At 37.3% G+C, this 20,329-nt stretch overlaps 1 long non-coding RNA gene across 1 annotated transcript; it reads left to right on the top strand.

The window, feature by feature from the left end:
- Positions 1 to 2,444: 2,444 nt before the first annotated feature.
- Positions 2,445 to 5,347, top strand: LOC135157302 (uncharacterized). The gene is made up of 3 exons (XR_010296314.1): positions 2,445 to 2,881; positions 3,951 to 4,077; positions 4,623 to 5,347. It is a non-coding gene; the product is annotated as an uncharacterized LOC135157302 (long non-coding RNA).
- The last annotated feature ends 14,982 nt before the right edge of the window (positions 5,348 to 20,329 follow it).

The raw sequence follows: 20,329 nt of genomic DNA, 5'->3' as shown, positions 1-20,329 counted from the left end.
AGCCAAAAAATAGTTTATACCTCTAAAACCCAGTAGGTACAATACGGGAATATATATAGGCTAATTTCATCCCCTCTCCACTCAAAGTAAGGTTCTTGGAAGTACCCCCCCCAGCCAAAAAATAGTTTATACCCCTAAAACCCAGTAGGTACAATACGGGAATATATATAGGCCAATTTCGCCCCCTCTCCACTCAAATGTAGGGTTCTTGGAAGTACCCCCCCCCCCCTTCAAGCCAAAAAATAGTTTATACCCCTAAAACCCAGTAGGTACAATACGGGAATATATATAGGCCAATTTGATCCCCTTTCCACTCAAATGTAGGGTTCTTGGAAGTAACCCCCCCCCCCTCAAGCCAAAAATATTTTATACCCCTAAAACCCAGTAGGTACAATAAGGGAATATATATAGGCCAATTTCACCCCCTCTCCACTCAAATGTAGGGTTCTTGGAAGTAACCCCCTTTCCTCAAGCCAAAAATAGTTTATACCCCTCAAACCCAGTAGGTGCAATACGTGAATATATATAGGCCAATTTCATCCCCTCTCCACTCAAATGTTGGGTTCTTGGAAGTAACCCCCCTTCCTCAAGCCAAAAAATAGTTTATACCCCTAAAACCCAGTCGGTACAATACGGGAATATATATAGGCTAATTTCATCCCCTCTCCACTCAAAAGTAGGGTTCTTGGAAGTACCCCCCAGCCAAAAAATAGTTTATACCCCTAAAACCCAGTAGGTACAATACGGGAATATATATAGGCCAATTTGATCCCCTTTCCACTCAAATGTAGGGTTCTTGGAAGTAACCCCCCCCCCCCTCAAGCCAAAAATATTTTATACCCCTAAAACCCAGTAGGTACAATACGGGAATATATATAGGCTAATTTCATCCCCTCTCCACTCAAAGTAAGGTTCTTGGAAGTACCCCCCAGCCAAAAAATAGTTTATACCCCTAAAACCCAGTAGGTACAATACGGGAATATATATAGGCCAATTTCGCCCCCTCTCCACTCAAATGTAGGGTTCTTGGAAGTACCCCCCCCCCCTTCAAGCCAAAAAATAGTTTATACCCCTAAAACCCAGTAGGTACAATACGGGAATATATATAGGCCAATTTGATCCCCTTTCCACTCAAATGTAGGGTTCTTGGAAGTAACCCCCCCCCCCTCAAGCCAAAAATATTTTATACCCCTAAAACCCAGTAGGTACAATAAGGGAATATATATAGGCCAATTTCACCCCCTCTCCACTCAAATGTAGGGTTCTTGGAAGTAACCCCCCTTCCTCAAGCCAAAAATAGTTTATACCCCTCAAACCCAGTAGGTGCAATACGTGAATATATATAGGCCAATTTCATCCCCTCTCCACTCAAATGTTGGGTTCTTGGAAGTAACCCCCCTCCTCAAGCCAAAAAATAGTTTATACCCCTAAAACCCAGTCGGTACAATACGGGAATATATATAGGCTAATTTCATCCCCTCTCCACTCAAAAGTAGGGTTCTTGGAAGTACCCCCCAGCCAAAAATAGTTTATACCCCTAAAACCCAGTAGGTACAATACGGGAATATATATAGGCCAATTTGATCCCCTTTCCACTCAAATGTAGGGTTCTTGGAAGTAACCCCCCCCCCCCTCAAGCCAAAAATATTTTATACCCCTAAACCCAGTAGGTACAATAAGGGAATATATATAGGCCAATTAATTTCACCCCCTCTCCACTCAAATGTAGGGTTCTTGGAAGTAACCCCCCTTCCTCAAGCCAAAAATAGTACATACCCCTCAAACCCAGTAGGTGCAATATATATATAGGCCAATTTGATCCCCTCAAATTAAGATGACCTTTGACCTTGTTCAGGTGACCAGCAATAAGTTGATATTAAAAGTAAAACTCGATTAGGCCTACCCTTACATTCAAATTTCTTGGGGAAAATACAATTAGTTTGATAACATTTTTACCCTAAATGACCTTTGACCTTGATCATGTGACCTTCAACTCGGTCAGTGAAACTTGATTGCCCTGATGCCAAAGTTTCAAGAAAAGATCCCAATATATCAAGGCTCAGCTATAACATGCGAGACAAAAATGATGAAAACAGCTCAATCATATTTTAATATTTGCCCTTTTAGCAGTCCATACTATGCTGGGATGATTTGGCTGAAGTTGGAGGCCGGTAATGTATACAGATATTTTACGCCCCTAAAACCCAGGATTACCAAATAGTGTCCATAACAAATGCACCTACCTTCATGACACTAATTTTGACTTTATTCTCGATTCAAGGCAGCGAAGTTCCCTGGCTAAGTTCAAAGTCAAAGAGACACCAAGCATTCTCGATAATAATTTGTCACAGCTGAGCAAGAGCCGAGAGCTAGCTTGCGTTGTATTGTGGTTTTAGTGCGACTTAAGCTGGCGCTATTCATTTTAACCCCCACAGAGATACGATCTTACGTATAAGCTCCCGAAGGGAGCTAGAGAGGGAACTCTTTCCGCGCGTTTTTATTTCCCATAGGTTTTGTACATAGCCAACATGGCTGCCGGCGGACAATTTGAAGGATGATTTTGGAGGGTCAATGTTTTATTCATGAGAATGACGTCAAAATACGCATAATGCACTTGTATGATTGGATTAAACGCTAATGTTTTATTCATGTACTCATGCATTAAACATTTTTTTCCGTCCCACAATTCCCTACGATATCTGTGCGAAGTGTCGTTCTTTTGGACTCTGCGAATTTGAAGTTTCTGAAACGAAATAGCTAGACTAATTATCTGTTTATAGAATTGATGTTCGAAATCATGGTTTCTGAGTGAACTTCATTGGAGCGGAAAATCTTGGAGGGAACATCAATACTATTCTAATGACATTCCATAGGAATAAAAGTAAGTTACGCTCATTTTCATGTTTTGATGCACTTGCAAATTGTAATGTGTTTGCCGGGGTTCGGGGCTCATCCTGTATTACGCACTATGTAAACCTCAATTTCAATATTTCTTTTGCCTGACTTCCAAATAAGTGTACGTGTGATCATTGAGTTTCTCAAAAATACTATATCTAGGACTAGGGGTCTATAGACCGGCTATAGTTTGTCGTAGATCTAGACATTCATCGGAATGCTTCATGTAGGTCCAAAGTAAACCTTTATTTCAGTTTTATTGTGATTAGACAATTATCAGGGGTAGATGTGGACTTGTTTCCGACCTCCTGTTTTTTAGTAACGACAAACTGTCGATTTTAGGCCTATTCAAATTTAGGTCAATGTAGGGATATGGTCAGAGCGGGATCCGGCCTTTGATATCGCCGGTGCTAGCCGGCTAGCGAGATTGTCGATGTAGTCATGGGGTATGAAAATAGCGGGGACGGACTAGGCCCAAACTTCAAGCTTGAAAGTTGAAGTTTAGGCCTAGTCCGTCCCCTCTATTTCATCTTCATATGAATAAGTATAATTCTCAGCAGTTTCTTTTATTCAGGAACGCTTTACTTCAGAATAATCAGTGTTGAAATACGATTGACTTATGTTAAGTGTTACTTGTCTTCGTCTTAGATTTGAATGAAATGGCGTAGCCTACCCTAGACCTAAATCAAGTCTATTTGAACAGGATACCCTGGGCCCGGCCTGGGGTGGTAATTTGAAAACGTTCTTAGTGTTTACTTCATTCAAATGTGATGTGATTCTTAAGTTATACAGGCCCAGCATAGACCAGATTCAGCTATATACAGCTGTAGAAATATGTGGTTGGAATCATTTTACTTTTATAAACAGAGTGAGGTAAGCCTATGCCTCTATGTGATAGAGAATGAAGTTTCGGGTCCAGATAACTTTTTTGTTCTAGTTTGGAATATTCATTCATAGACCTGGGATATGGGCAGCTAGAAATTTTTAAAAATATTGTTTAAGAAGAGTAATTTTATTTATCTCTAAAACTCTCAAATCTAAATTGTCAATTGCAGATCCAATGGGACCAAGTTCTTAGCAGCTCACACCTAGTCAGAAGTACAAAATTGAGAACCATGCCGATCAGCAAGTGTTAGTTACAATCTAATGAGGAACAGGATATCTGCATGGAAAAATTGCAAGGTATGCTTACTGTTTTTATAATATACAGGCTGTATCTAAGCTCATCACCCCCCCAAAAAAAAAAATAATAATAAATAAATAAAACCAAATAAATGAATATTTCCCCTTTTTTGGGAGGGGGTGGGCTATGGCCAATTGTGCTGAAACATGATGCGATATCATGTAATGTTAAAGTTCCATTGTGAGTTAATATTTGTTTGAATTCAGATTCACCAGTATTTCCATTTCTAACACTGCATACTAATTATCCATATCTCCTGTCTATACATGCATTTGCATAAAAAACCCAAGATATTAACAGTTATCACAAAATTCTGATAAATATTTGAATTAATTTGCACTCTTTATTTTCAAAACATACTGTAGATAGTTATATTGATATATGAATTTATCTGGATGTGGGACGAAAGTGACTGCATGTGCTAAACTTGTTTTATCACTGAAGATATAAAATAGAGTTTACATCTTTTTTTTTACTAAACTGGACTAGATGAGTAAAAATAATTTACAGCTTATTATGTTCTTTTCTCTTTTTTACCATGCAGGTTTCCCACTTCCTAAGCTGTTTAAGTACTGGTATCACAACATAAGTGCCAAGAAGAGATATGAAACGGTCTCAAAATTTTTGCTGGTGCCCCCCTCGATGCCGTGACCCACGGTACGCCACTGCAAGTCTTCATAAATTATGTAGGGTTATTAAGTTGCATTTATTGTTATCTTCATTTTAAAAAAATGTGAAATGGGTTACCACTGCAATAATATATAAATAGACTATATTTCAAAAAAAGATTGAATTCTAACCACAGTGACAGTAGACAAATCAAATTTTGTTAATGATTCGCTAATGTATTGATTGGGGAAGGCACTCTTTAGGATTCTGGCATTGTGTCCCACCCCCCCCCCCCCCCCTTATGAGGAGTGCTCTCACATCAGTAGACTATTTCTTGTCAGCAAATTTGAAAGGAATTTACCAATTTTTTTGAGTGGCAAACTTTTGTGGAAGAAAATAAACGAATATCAAAGGTTTTTATGCTCTTTTATGGAATATTAACTATAGGCTCATCGAGATCCTTTGAATGAAATTTTAACAAACATTGTGCAATGTAGAAAAATGTACTTAATCCTATTTTTGTACATTTATATACCCACCCCCACTAGCGTACCTACGGGGGGGGCAGGGGGGCACTCTGCCCCCCCCTGACGAGTCACAACCCATGCAAAAACGTATATTTGCCCCCCCTGACGGGCTTGAAAAACCTTTTTTGCCCCCCCTGACGAGCTTTAAGACCTTTAATGCCCCCCTGACGAGCTTGAAGACCTTTTAATTTTTTTTTTTTTTTTTTTTTTTTTTTTTTGCTTGTCAATTTTTTTCTGGAACGAAATCCTTTATTTATGATCGAAGAAAAACCTTTTTTGCCCCCCCTGACGAGCTTTAAGACCTTTAATGGCCCCTGACGAGCTTGAAGACCTTTTAATTTTTTTTTTTTTTTTTTTTTTTTTTTTTTGCTTGTCAATTTTTTTCTGGAACGAAATCCTTTATTTATGATCGAAGAAAAACCTTTTTTGCCCCCCCCCTGACGAGCTTTAAGACCTTTAATGCCCCCCTGACGAGCTTGAAGACCTTTTAATTTTTTTTTTTTTTTTTTTTTTTTTTTTTTTGCTTGTCAATTTTTTTCTGGAACGAAATCCTTTATTTATGATCGAAGACCTTTTTTTTTTTTTTTTTTTTTTTTTGCTTGTCAATTTTTTTCTGGAACGAAATCCTTTATTTGTGATCGAAGACTTTTTTTTTTTTTGCTTGTCAAATTTTTGGGCGGACGGTTTTGCCCCCTCTGTGGAAAATCCTAGGTACGCCACTGCCACCCCATACTACCCTTACCCAGTAACAGCCATTTTTAGCTATGCATTGCCTTCACTTTTTAAAATACAATTTAATTGGTAGATGCTAATTATTATTTTTATGTTAATGTCAATGTTTTAGAAAATGGATTCCTTAATAAACATGTTAATTTTGAATTGAATTTTTTTATCTTGGTAATTTTCATTTATCAATTAATTGTGATGATGTATTGCTTCTGAGCTGTTATGCACAAATGGCACAAGATGTTGCACTGTACTGAAATGTGATGATGCCACTGTTACATGAGATCAAACAGCAGTCAATTAAAATATTATTCAAGAAAAATAAGGATAAGAGTGGGAAAGAAAGTAAATGACAGGAGAATTATTTGCTTGTATGCATATAGTTATGTCAGTTTCTGAGAGAGAGAGAGACAGACAGAAAGAGAGAGAGATGGGGGGGGGGTGAAAGTTCAGTTTGTTTTGAAAGAAGCAATTATAAGACCTTACTGTTCATAACGGGGGGGGGCTAATTATTTCTCCAAATTTTTTAAACCTGCATATAAAATTCATTTTTTCTTTCCAAATGAAAATTACACCAGATTCATTTTCAGTTGAAAATAAAAAAGAAATAGCCTACGATCGGTTTGCTCTCTTGCCTATTTAATTTTGAGAACCCCCCCCCCCTAAAATATGGTATATACCTAGGTCATGATTATTGATGTTTGACATAGAAGTCGCCATTTAAAATTAAGTGCTCCGAGGACTGCTATTCATAATAGGACTTATATTGGAGACTACAATTATGGAAAAGAATTTGATTTGTTATTATCTTTGTTTATATTATGAAAAGAGGTTCATTTCGTTTTCTGCAATAAAAAGAAAAAAGGGTTCCAGAAACTTAAAGAGATGTCATCGTATATGGCAACATTTTCTTTGGGAACCTCCTCTGTAATATTTTTTAGCAAAGATCCTGGCCATTTGCAGCTAAAACAAAGCAAAGATACAGTAATAATCGTAACAAGCAATAACAAATAGATCATTAAAATAGATGAATAATAAAACTCTGAGGAGGAAAAAAACGAATGATCTGACATGATGTAATCACTGACAGACACCATAAACGATATTAATCAGGTCGCGCATTATGCTAATTAGTGACAAAATACTAATTTACATATTTTTACGCTATGCGCGAAGGACGTTCCGTGACCACGCCTTCATTTCGCTGGTGTACCAAAACAGTGGCGGTGTCCATAGGCTTGTATACGAAAAATGGGAGCAGTGTGCACTTTTGACCCTCCGAAATTTTCTTCAATTCTGACCGGATGCAGAAGCGGAGTTTCACCCCCCTGTTAACCCCTCAAAGTCCCGTTTCGCGCCAGCTTATTTTTTTCTTTCCTGTTTGCTTTTCATAAGATACCATGTACACCGTGCACCACGTATGAGAGAGACGGCACGAAGCCGTAAAACAAGTGGAAAAAATGCCAATTTCTTTGTTTCTTGAACCTTCCTGTAATCCCGTATCCAAAATTCATGCTAAGCCATCGAATGCTAGACAAATTCTAAAAGTGATTGTGAGGTTGTGATGCAAGAAATGTGAAAGACACAGTTCACAATTTGATAAGATGTACTGGTACCGTATCGAAGTTTGCAATGTACATGTACAAGAACGGCAGTGCTGTGTGTGTGTACACTGTGACTGTGAGGTGAGTAAGTGTGTAAGTGGCCAATATTGTCGGGACCTTTCTTTCTTGCTAACATTTGTAGATGAATTGATCAAGAACAGCAGATTTCCGCATACCGGTAATCTCTTTGAATACTTTGAAATCTTTAACTTTTTTTTTTTTTTTTTTTTTTTAGTCCAAAGTTGGGGGTGCGGTTAATACACGGGTGCGGTTAATACACCGTTACTTATGGTATTTATAGTAATGTGCAGCACACGAACCCAGCATGGGTGTAGTGTAATTTACCTCAGAGTTGCCCCAAGAGAAGCCCGATAAGAATGAAAAACTGACCCCAAAAACCCTCATTGGACAATAAATATATAATACTAATTTTGCTTGATTTTCTTGAAATATTTTGGCTCAGTTTCAATGTTCACCTCGCAACCGGGAGGTCGGGAGTTCAAGCCCCGGCCGCATCAGACCACAAGACACTTCAAAGATGAAAGTTGCTGCAACAGAGTATCCTGTTGGCCTTAATTCTTTTAAGGGATAGAGCAACATCAATCAGGCTGACGATAACTTAGGCAAATTTAATTTCCATAGGATTTCTATATTTATGATTTCTACTTTGAACAATAAGATATGGATTTTCATTTTTTATTTCATTTCATTTTTTTTTCATTTCAAATGCAGTCACAGAATAGGGTCATTCAATTGCTGTTCAATTGCAGTTCCAAAGATCATCAGAGCCCCATCTTACAGTGTTACGATTGATCCGATCAACCACAACTATGGAAAGCCAACAATGTCAACATCTTAAATGCATTGTTTGTTCAAAATATTTTTCTAGATATGATGTAAAGTCACACATTCATCGCTTTCTTTACAATTCAGGGTGCTTTTCTTTGCTTACAAAGGATATTGTGCAAATTTCCTAGAAAAATATTATGAAATCATGGGACTTCCATATAGTTTAGGTTGATTGGATCAATCGTAACTCTTTGTAAAAAGACAGGGCACAGAGACTATCTACGAGTAGGTTCACTGCATATGAGAGAAGAAGCTTGCAGAATCTTAATAAAATCTACCCAAGGGCATACCCAATTACTGGATGGGAAGGCAAGATACGACACCCATTATTAATTTATGGCACGGCAAATGGTGATCATGGACTACACTGTCGAGGAAACGCCATGTCTAACACTAGACCATTAGTAGGCGAGAGTGAGGGGTGAGGATGGGGGGGAAGTGGTTTTAATGAACTTGCAAGTCTCGCAGGCTGAACATGTGTACATGTATGTACATACTATACTCTATAAAGAGGTGCTGCACATAGATTTAATGATAAATACCAGTTGTGTTAACAATCTTAAAATGAGTTCGAACAGAATCCAATGAAATTACCACCAAAGTTTTTGTATGTGCCAAATAGCTCTGGAAGAAAATGCGTAATTGCTGAGAAATGAGCAAAATAAGCACGGAATTCCATCAAATATCAGGTATTTTTGAAGCAATATTAATACACTGTGCCACATATGATTTTCTGTGTTAGAGATCATCAGAATTATCTATTTTGAGCTAAGAGAACTTGATTTTACAACGATAAGTTTACCTTTATAATACAGATTATTAAAGATGTACCGGTATGGTAATGTTTTGATAACCTTGATGGAGCTCGGAGACGTCGTCCAGCGATGTAATAAAAATAAAGATAATGCCAGTATAATACTATTAATTCTTCCATATGAACATAACATACTTTGCTGACATCGTCATTATTTTTGGTATGGCCATAAAATCTTATTAAATTGTAATTATTTAACATCCAATAATAATTAATATGAATTTAGAGCTCGATCCGAGACATTTGTATTTATTTCAAACGCATGCTCTTGTGTCTGACTCTAAAATAAAGAATGGATTATCAGGATTAATTCTCAAACATCGTCATAACTCATATTCTACAATATTTCCTCACAATTGTTATATCAGCATTGAATACCAATTCAAATGACCATCCAGAGAAAATAACGTATTTATTCCCATCAATTTATTTGGAGCTCATTTTGGATCCAACTACCCCGCCAACTACACAATCTCAGGCAAGTTACAGCGCTATCCGCTGTCGCACTTGTTTGCTGGCACTGGCAAGCACGCCTGTCGTTTCGGGAGAGTGAGTGTACGGGCCCGGGGCTGGGGACGGGGATGGTGTGTGCGAGTCTGGACTGCGAGTGCTAGTTGACCGAAAATCATTCGGATCAACTCTGCGTGATTCATGTCTTTAATATTGTTTCATTTTAAACTTATATGTTGTCATCTGCAAAAATCATTGTTGGAGATATTTTGGGAAGAATTCTGCATTGGTACCCGGCCTTTTTTGTGATGATGGAAAACACAAACAAAATTTGCTCCGTCATCTGCTTGTGCAACGCTCACCCAGCCAGCGCATACCGTCAGTGCATGCGGTGCGTGCATAGCGCATTGACGCGACGGCCGGAGCAAACAAAAAATGACTCGATTTCCCCGCCTTCAAAATTCGATGCATCGATGTTCGATCGAATTAAAGCTGTCGAACACTGGTTTTCAAAATAATCGATATGAATCAGGCATGATATAGACATGCACTTAAATTCCCAGCTTCATGCGGTATAAAACTGAATTGAAAACCGACCCAGTATTCAATTACCTAACAAGTGGAATGCCTCTGGCCGTCTCACCTGCATCATGCGATTCAATATAGCAGCAGTGCTGATTTTGAAAACTACTATAACTCGCACAAGATGTTCAGTGATACTTGGTTACTCTTATTTCCACGTTTTATGAACTAGACCAATACACTTATAGAGATATGATGGCAATTCAACAAATACCCCCAACGTGGCCAAAGTTCTTTGACCTTACATGACCTTTGACCTTGATCATGTGACCTGAAACTCGCACAGGATGTTCAGTGATACTTGATTACTATTATGTCCAAGTTTTATGAACTAGACCAACACACTTTCAAATTTATGGCTGTAATTCAACAAATACCCCAATTTGGCCAAAGTTCATTGACCCTAAATGACCTTTGACCTTGATCATGTGACCTGAAACTTGCACAGGATGTTCAGTAATACTTGATTACTATTATGTCCAAGTTTCATGAATCAGATCCATAAACTTTCAAAGTTATGATGGTAATTCAACAGATACCCCCATTCGGCCAAAGTTCATTGACCCTAAATGACCTTTGACCTTGGTCATGTGATGTGAAACTCATGCAGGATGTTCAGTGATACTTGATTAACCTTATGTATAAGTTTCATGAACTAGGTCCATATACTTTCTAAGTTATGCTGTCATTTCAAAAACTTAACCTTAGGTTAAGATTTTGATGTTGATTCCCCCAACATGGTCTAAGTTCATTGACCCTAAATGACCTTTGACCTTGGTCATGTGACATGAAACTCAGGCAGGATGTTCAGTAATACTTGATTAACCTTATGGCCAAGTTTCATGAACTAGGTCCATATACTTTCTAAGTTATGCTGTCATTTCAAAAACTTAACCTCAGGTTAAGATTTGGTGTTGACGCCGCCGTCGCCGCCGCCGTCGGAAAAGCGGCGCCTATAGTCTCACTCTGCTATGCAGGTGAGACAAAAATTAGGCCAGATTATGGAATTTTAGTTTTTACTCAATATTCTAAATACTTAAACATCCTTAATATTCAATTGCCATTTTTGGTTAAGTATTTTGCTTATTGTCTGTTACTGTAAGACAGTCCTCTATGTTGCTTACCGTAGTCTGGTTAGAGTCCCGGGGGGTCACTCTCCACATGGCCTGCTACGCACCCGCGTCCAGAAAAAGCGTCGAAAAGGGTCCCGTTTCAGGCACTCGGGCGGCGTTGACGTCTTTGGCAAAAATGGTTGCATTTCAGCACCATTCGCTCGTAAATCGCCGTTAAGGGTAGCCTTTTCTCTCTCTCTCTTCACGCCCTTTAGGGTTGCTAATTTGGTTATGAAAATTACGCCATTTAGGGGTGCAAATTTGAGGAGACCCGGGAGCAGACCTAAGCTATAAACACCATGAACATGATGAAAGGCGATTTACAATACAATCCTCCCAGATCCCACACGCCGGCGCGGCCAGCGCAGCACTTATGAGAGCATGGACCAACATGTATTAGGTCCATGATGAGAGTTACCCCCGTACAGTTCTAGCACCTGGCTCTATACTAGGCAGCATGCGTTACCCGCATGGTCCACAGGTATCACCTTAATCGATTTTGGTGTTTACGCCACTTAGGGTATCAAATTAGGGTGGCTTTTCTCATGGGTTACGCCGTTTAGGGTTGCAAATTTACATAATGTCATTACGCTGTTTAAGGTGCATTTTTGAGGTTGTCGGACACGGGTGGGTACAGTCCATGTGGAGAGTGACCCCCCCCCCCCCCCCCCGGGGTTAGAGTGCAGTTTACAAAATACGCAACATCAACCATGCTGCGCACAGATGGATACATCGATTGCGCATAATCTACATATAGCTTAAAGGTTTAATGACGTCACAGTGGTTATTTGTAAAAGTATTTTACTTAAAGTTGGCTTGATATTTCAATTGTGAGTTAAATATGTATAAAAGCATTTTGCCTAATAGCCAAGTAAAATGCTATTGATGCTTAATTAACTATTAAAGCTGGCCAGGACATGCACTAGTACTAGTGCAGCACTAGGGAATGTGAAGATACATGGGATAAAAGGCAACTCTAATAGAAATGAATAAGCCATGAAAAAAGGGTCTGGAGGATGCGAGACTAGCATAAAACTTGAAATTATACCCTGAAGTGTAGCTCTTTGCATCCTCCTCCTAATGTTACATGTTTAATGTGGAGCGTTGTGGCCCAGTGGATTAGTCTTCTGACTTTGAAACAGAGGGTTGTGGGTTCGAATCCCAGCCATGGCGTAATTTCCTTCAGCAAGAAATTAATCCACATTGTGCTGCACTCAACCCAGGTGAGGTGAATGGGTACCCGGTAGGAAGAAATTCCTTGAATGCTTGAGCACCTAGGCAGCCCAGCTAAAGCCGGGGTAATAATAATAGCAGGGCCTGCTGGGAGAACAGTTTTCAGAACTGAAGTGGCTTCCCTGGGTAAATATACCTTTATTATTATTATAATACAGATTGGTCTGCTGCTGAAACGACTTCATTTGAGGAAAGTGGTCTGGATTTCCAGTCTTAATGCCCTGACTGGGACTTGAGTATAAAGGCCATTCAGACCCTTGACTCGAGTGAAGGGTTTGCACAGCAGACTAATTCTCACCCAGTCTGTGAATCGAAATAAAAAGTTGTACTTGTGCGAATGCTGTCCCAAGACCCACTTGTTGATTAAAGTTTATATAAGGGTCTGTGCTTGGAGACTAGCTTAATACTGATGGGAGGGCCCAGTCTCATTCAGGGAGAGAGTGAGACGAGCCGGAAAATATAATCAGGCTGAGAAAGAAAATACATGACTCTGGAGTCGCGTTAGTAAATCGAGAAGTGCAATTGCTTAGATATTTATTGATGGGTTTCATGGTCTATTATTAACTGCTATGACACTGGGTTGTCAGCTGTAGGTTTTGGGATTCGTATCCTAAGAGAATCACACCCTCTGGTTAAATATTCATGTTAATCTATGTTTGTCACTATCTACCACCGAGAAGGTAAATGTGTAGCCTACATACATATAATAATTCCTAACGGTTCTTTTAGGCCCGAATTCACAAAGGTGGTTTTGAAAACCCACGGTTGAGTCCATGGTTTATGCAGATTTCCTGTATGAATTACGCTTAATTTAACGCGTGTATATAAAATGTCCAATTCTGATGCGCGCTTTTGTCACAGTGCGCCAAATTGACACCTGTTACCATGGTTAGATATGCCATTATATTTATGAGTCCACTGTTTTTATTCATGAGTCCACTCTTCAAACTGGACTCATGAATAAAATAGCGTATCTAACCATGGTAACAGGCGTCAATTTGGCGCACTGTGACAAAAGCGCGCATCAGAATTGGACATTTTTTATACACGCGCCCGATACGCGCTAAATTAAGCGTAATTTATACAGGAAATCTGCATAAACCATGGACTCAACCGTGGGTTTTCAAAACCACCTTTGTGAATTCGGGCCTTAAAGTCTGGAAGAATTGTCATCTGGCATAGACAGCCTCACCAACGCAGTATAAGCCAGTTCGTAGTTCCTTTCTGCGCATGATCAAAAGATTCTACGCATGATCAGAGGAAGGTCATTTGTACTAAAGTGACATGGTGGTTTAAAATCTAATGAGATATGCACCAACTTTGATGTCTTGATTATTCATATATTCTTTTGAATAGTGGTTTTCATTTACATCCACAAAAAACAACAATGCGTCCACAAACGACTGGTATTTCACAGTTTGCCAAGTACATTGTGCAACATGCTATGATATGCATTCAAAGTAGGAATGCAACAAATACCTTCATAAAGTGTTCATTGGTGTGCTATTCTAGTCACCTGGTCTATTCAATTTCTTCATCCTGCTATGTAAGGCAAGCTTATGCAATATCTTGCTTTGAAATCTGCCTATCATAATGAAAGAAATGAAAGGTCATTTGACCAAAATTGTCCATCAGTCCTGAGTAGCTACGAACTGGTCTATTTTTGCCTTTTATAACATTCATATTTTCTTTCCAACATACCCATCAAATGCTGCGTAGCAACATCAATCAATCGATAACATGCATCTGAATATGTGGGACTGTATATTGAACGTAATAACATACTTATCATCATGCCTACCAAGCATTCTATTATCGTCCAGACGGGACGACGCTTCCCTATTTAGTTGGCTTTCCGTGAAAGTAACTGGGGCGGAAGAACAGCTATAGACATGAATTGACGGATGGATTAAGACTGCATGAAGCAATCAAGTCATTCTTGGTGCCACAATATTCAACATGACATTGGCAGATTTTACACTTTCTTGCACAGCAATGAAAAAAATATATGGAATTCCACCAGAATTCTTGTACTATACAGCTTTTAAAAAAATTGTACAGGTACATATTCATTAGGTGGGCTGATGATGTCACATCCCCACTTTCCTTTTTCTTATGTTATTACATAAAATCATAATTATTTCATTTTTTCATCAATGTGTATAAAATGATGTGTCTCCATTATGATGAAATAAGTTGCAGCAAGAAATATCTAATGCACTTTAATCAGTTGTCAATCCAATTGTTTTGGTTTTTGGTAGAATTTTTTTAATAAACCTAAAAAAAACCTAAAACAAGAGGGGATATGACATCATCAGCCCACCTAATGAATATTCATGAAGACATGCTAGAATTGTTTCACCGGAATGCAAATCTTTAAAATCCAATAACTTTGTTGTTATCCGATTTCGATCAAATTTTCACAATTTTGCTCTGTGAATTTTACTCTATTTATTGAGATAGAAATATCTTCATCCCATAGCATCTCTTTAATGATTAAAACCAGGCAGCAGCAAATCTGGATACTAAAATTTTAAGCTAAAAATCAAAATGGCTATCATTTTGACCTACTAAGCTCCAGGTCATTGTTGCATGTCAGGCTGGACAGGCCAGACAAAGACAGCAAATTTTGCAGAACTTTGCGATCAATATTTCGTCGTAATTGAAAGTAATATCAGACAATACAAAGCACAAATATTCTCAATAATTTTTTGATGCACAAATTTTGAGAAAATCCAGAGCAATTTTTTTAACCAGTCTTGTAGGTGGGGGGGGGGGGTCACTACCATTGAAGAGTAGACACTCAAACAGCAATTTCTTTAATCTTTCTTTCAGTGAAATGGAAACATGAATGGACCAGTTGAATTGATATATAGATTATGAATAACCTATTTTACTGGTACCTTGATGTACATGTACATGAAGTTATTTAGACCTACATTTGTCTTTTATGTTTGTTATTAGTATTTCACTGATGTTTGTAAATGTCTCTGGAAGAATCGATTACAAAAATACTTTAAAACAAAAAAAAATCTGTGATAATCATCCTTAAAAAGGAACCTAAATGATGATTCAAGGATACTCTAAACATATGATTTTCTGCAGTTGCCTTAGATTCGCATGCTCTTAAGAGGGCCTTCATTGTGTTGGTGGTCATCCGAACCAACAGTGCAAACCCATTTCAGATGAAAACAACAAAGTTTACTATAATTTCCACTTTGTTCCCTAGCCTTACAAGACTTGCACGCATTCAACAGGGGGTTCATTTTGTCGTTGGTCATCCGAACCGTTTTATCACACATACGACAGCGCAAACCCATCTCAGAGAAAAACGACTTCAAAGTTTATGTCTATCATTTCCACACTTTGTTCCCTAGCCTTACAAATACAACATTCACTGCTAGAAATATACATGGTTGCAGAGACCAAGACAATTGCTTGACATCGGCATATTTTCAAACATGTGTAAAACCAAAAATCTGAGAAAATATCACAAAAGAGCTACATGTTTGTAATTTCAGTTTGAGCAGTTTATATTTTCCCTGTGCAAAAATGCCAAAAGGGATACAACAACCCTGACCGTGATTTCAATGCAAGTGTCTTGTGATCAAGCAAAATGAACAAACGGGTGAGCTGCCGCAGGCAAATCTTTTGGTCACTTAATTCAGTCCATATCAAAATTACGGCAAAGTCAAGCAAAGCGATGTCTAACTGAGAGTGAGAAGTCGAACGATTTTTGTAAGGTAGCCAATAAGGAAACTTGGAAATTTTCCTTTCACTTTGGTTGTCTTGTACTCGTTACGCAATTGAGATGAATGCATGCACGTACATTGTTTTCCTCTCTTTCCTTCCCTTTTTTGGCGCCCCCCCCCCCCCCCCTTCGCTTACTTGGGGCTAGGAGCCCGGGGCCCACACTCCACAGGGCTTGCCGCAAAGTAAAAATATGATTTCCGTATTCCTAACATCATGATAAACTTTATTAAAGGGATGGTCCGGGCTGAAAATATTTATATCTTAATACATAGAGTAGAATTCACTGAGCAAAATGCCGAAAATTTCATCAAAATCGGATAGAAAATAATAAAGTTATTGAAGTTTAAAGTTTAGCAATATTTTGTGAAAACAGTCGTCATGAATATTCATTATGTGGGCTGATGATGTCACATCTCCACTTTCCGTTTTCTTATGTTATTACATAAAATCATAAATTTTTCAATATTTCATACTTGTGTGAATAATAATGTCTCCCTTATAATGAAATAAGTTGCAGCAATAAATATCTAATGCACTAAATCAGTTGTCAATCCAATTTTTCTAGTTCTTGGAGGAAAAAAGATGAATAAACCTAATTTCATATAATAAAATACAAAAAAATAAGTGGGGATGTGACATCATCAGCCCACCTAATGAATATTCATGACGACTGTTTTCACAAAATATTGCTAAATTTTAAAATTCAATAACTTTGTTATTTGTTATCCGATTTCGATGAAATTTTCGGCATTTTGCTTAGTGAATTCTACTCTATTTATTAAGCTGTAAATACTTTCAGCCCGGACCATCCCTTTAAGCCTAACGAATTAAAATATAGATCTAAAATAATTTTACCTCTCTGTAGGGAGTTCGGTGACTTTTTGAAATCTTGAAGAATCCCAACAAATTTGATATCAATGGAAAGCTTGTGAAATAAGAAAAATAATGGTGCTTCATTCAACTCATTGTCTGATATTGACGGAGATATTCCAATTTACAGGGGAAAATATGCAGATTTTGTTCTGTCAAAAAAAAATATTAAAGGCTTGTTTGAGTGGGGGAGACAGTTGCTTTTTGAAATCTTGATAGTCCAGGATAGGCCCCATAGAGAAGGGGTCGAACCTTGTTTTTTTAGATATACAGTGTACAATGTTTTTTGATGGTTTCTTGTCAATTCGAAGGTGCTGATTCCGAATCTGAATGATGCCACTCTTGTAACCTTGAGCATTTTCCGCAAATTGGCAAAATCCAATATGGCCGCCAAAAAATGCAAATTACCCATGAAAATCATAGAATTGCCCACACATTAGCTATAAAATGCATGTAGTTGGTGTGCAGAAGTGAAATACCCGTTGTAAAAGCGATATTTGATAAAATATTTATTTTATTGATATTCAAAATGGCCGCCATAACCCCTGTATACCTTATTATGTAGAATATGAATGGGGAATTTTTTTTTAACAAGAGCACTATTATTGCATGTGATTGTGACCTGCGAGTTGACTACTGTCTGAAAACAAGACTATTAACAAAACTATGTCATTTGTATACTATCTAATGTGATAAATGCTGTATTATGATATTCAAAATGACTGTCATAGACCCATTATAAAAGGGGACAAATAATTTTCACAACCTTTGAATTTGTTTGACTTTAAAATGCCAATAACTGCGAAATATTGGTGAAACACTGTCTGACAACAAGGATTTCTAACGAAACATATCATTTCCCTTGCAATTTCGGTAATTATGCTGCATTTTGACATTCAAAATGGCTGCCATAGGCCCTATCTGTATTATGAACAAAGCGAATGAAGAAACTAATTTTCACAAGATTAAAAACAGTAAAATGAATGTAATTGTAATCTACGAGTGAAATATTGTCTAAAAACATGTTTTCTAGCGAAACATATCATTTCCTTTTTCATGTATGAGATAAATGCTGTATTGTAAAATTCAAAATGGCCCCTATGGGCCCTTACAGTATTATCTACAATGTAAATGGGGACAAATACTTTTGAAAGAATTAGGATTTGCCTGACTATGAAATCCATATAATTCTGTTGTATAAGGAAAATATTGTTTGAAAACGTGATTTTTTTTTTAAATATAACATTTCCTCTCCCATGTAGGTGATAAATACTGTATTTTGACTTTCAAAACGGCCGCACAAGCCCTTATAAATTCTGTAACATGCGTATAGGGAAACTAATAATCACCAGAATGAGAACCAAAAACGTACGTATATGATGTATAGGTAAAATTTGGTCTTGAACATGATTTCTGACTAAATACATCACATAATGGTTAAGAAGGTAATAAAGGCCTTACTTTAAAATTCAAAATTGATGCAATAGCCAAAAGTAGTATGTACATTGTAACTGGGGACAGCTAATTTTGACAGAATTTTTACTACGAAAATGGCTTAATTTTGATATAAGTGTTAAGTATTGTCTAAACCCAATGATTTCTAACGAAATATATCATAGCTTGTGTCATAAAGGTGATGAATGCTGCCTTTTAAAAATGAAAAATGGCCGCCATAGTCCCTTATCTGAATATGTAAAATTTGAATGGGGAAAGATAATTTCCACAAAAAAAACATATTGCAGCCATTTTGAATTTTAAATATAGCATTTATCACCTAAATAACATAAGAAATGATCTATTTGGTTAGAAATCATATTTTCAGACGATATTTCACCCATACATGCAACACCATTTTAGTCAAGCAAAGCCAAATTCTGTTAAAATTATATGTTCCCATTCACAAAGTACATAATAGGCCTACCGTTAGGGCCTGTAGCGGCCATTTTGACTTTCAAAATACATTATTTATCACCTACCTGGCAGAATGAATGATATATCTTGTTAAGAATTATGTTTTCAGACAATATTTTACTCTTAAATCACAATTATATGCATGTTATGGTGCTGACTCCTGTGAAAATTGGTTTCCCAGATCGATTGTACATAATACAGTCAATGTCTTTTGGTGGCCATTTTGAAAGTGAAAATGCAATATTTAACACAAATATGAAACCCTTAATAATATATTTCGTTGCAAATTATATTTGAAGACAGTATCCCACTAATTTACCACAAAAAAATGCGTTTTAGTGCTCACATTGTGATTGTTTTTGTCCTCTCTCACATCGTAGATCATAATTCTAGGGCCTTTGGCGGCCATATTAAATATCAAAATACAGGGTTTATCACATACATGGCATGTTAAATAATAAATTTCATTAATAATGTTTTTAGTCAGTATTCTACTCGTTGATCTGAACAAAATGCATTTTAGTGCTCACTCTTGTGATTTTTTTGTCACCATTCACATTGTACATAATAGTGTTAGGGCTTTTGGAGGCCATTTTGAATATCAAAATACAGGATTTATCACATAACAAATGATATATATCGTTAGCAATCATGTTTTCAGACATTGCTTCACTCATAGATTATAATTACTTGCATTTTCAGTGCTCAAGTTTGTAAAAATTAATTTTCCCCATTCATGTTGTACAGGGGTCTATGATGGCAGCCATTTTGATATCAAGAAAATAAATATTTTGACAAAAATAATTTTTTCAGATATTATTTCACTCCGGCAGCACAATTGCATGTACTTTATAGCCAATGTGTGGACAATTTTATGATTTTCATGGGTAATTTGGATATTTTGGCGGCCATATTGGATTTTGCCAATTTGCAGAAAATGCTCAAGGTTACACGAGTGGCATCATTCAGATTCGGAATCAGCACCCTCGAATTGACAAGAAACCATAAAAAAACATTGTATATATAAAAAAACAAGGTTCGACCCCTTCTATCCTGGACTATGAAGGAATCCAAAAAATATGGTAGGATGGGGGGTTGGGTGTCCGGACACGTAACAGAAATGAAGCCTTGTTTTTATCTCAGGAATAAACCAAAAATATAGGTTGAATAGTTTTTTTCACCATCAATATTTGTTCTTTATAATATTTTCT

The sequence above is a fragment of the Lytechinus pictus genome, chromosome 17 (genome assembly GCF_037042905.1).
Source record: "Lytechinus pictus isolate F3 Inbred chromosome 17, Lp3.0, whole genome shotgun sequence".
Classification (NCBI taxonomy): domain Eukaryota; kingdom Metazoa; phylum Echinodermata; class Echinoidea; order Temnopleuroida; family Toxopneustidae; genus Lytechinus; species Lytechinus pictus.
Note: the sequence above shows the minus strand (reverse complement) of the source record. Positions and strands in the feature narration are given on the sequence as shown.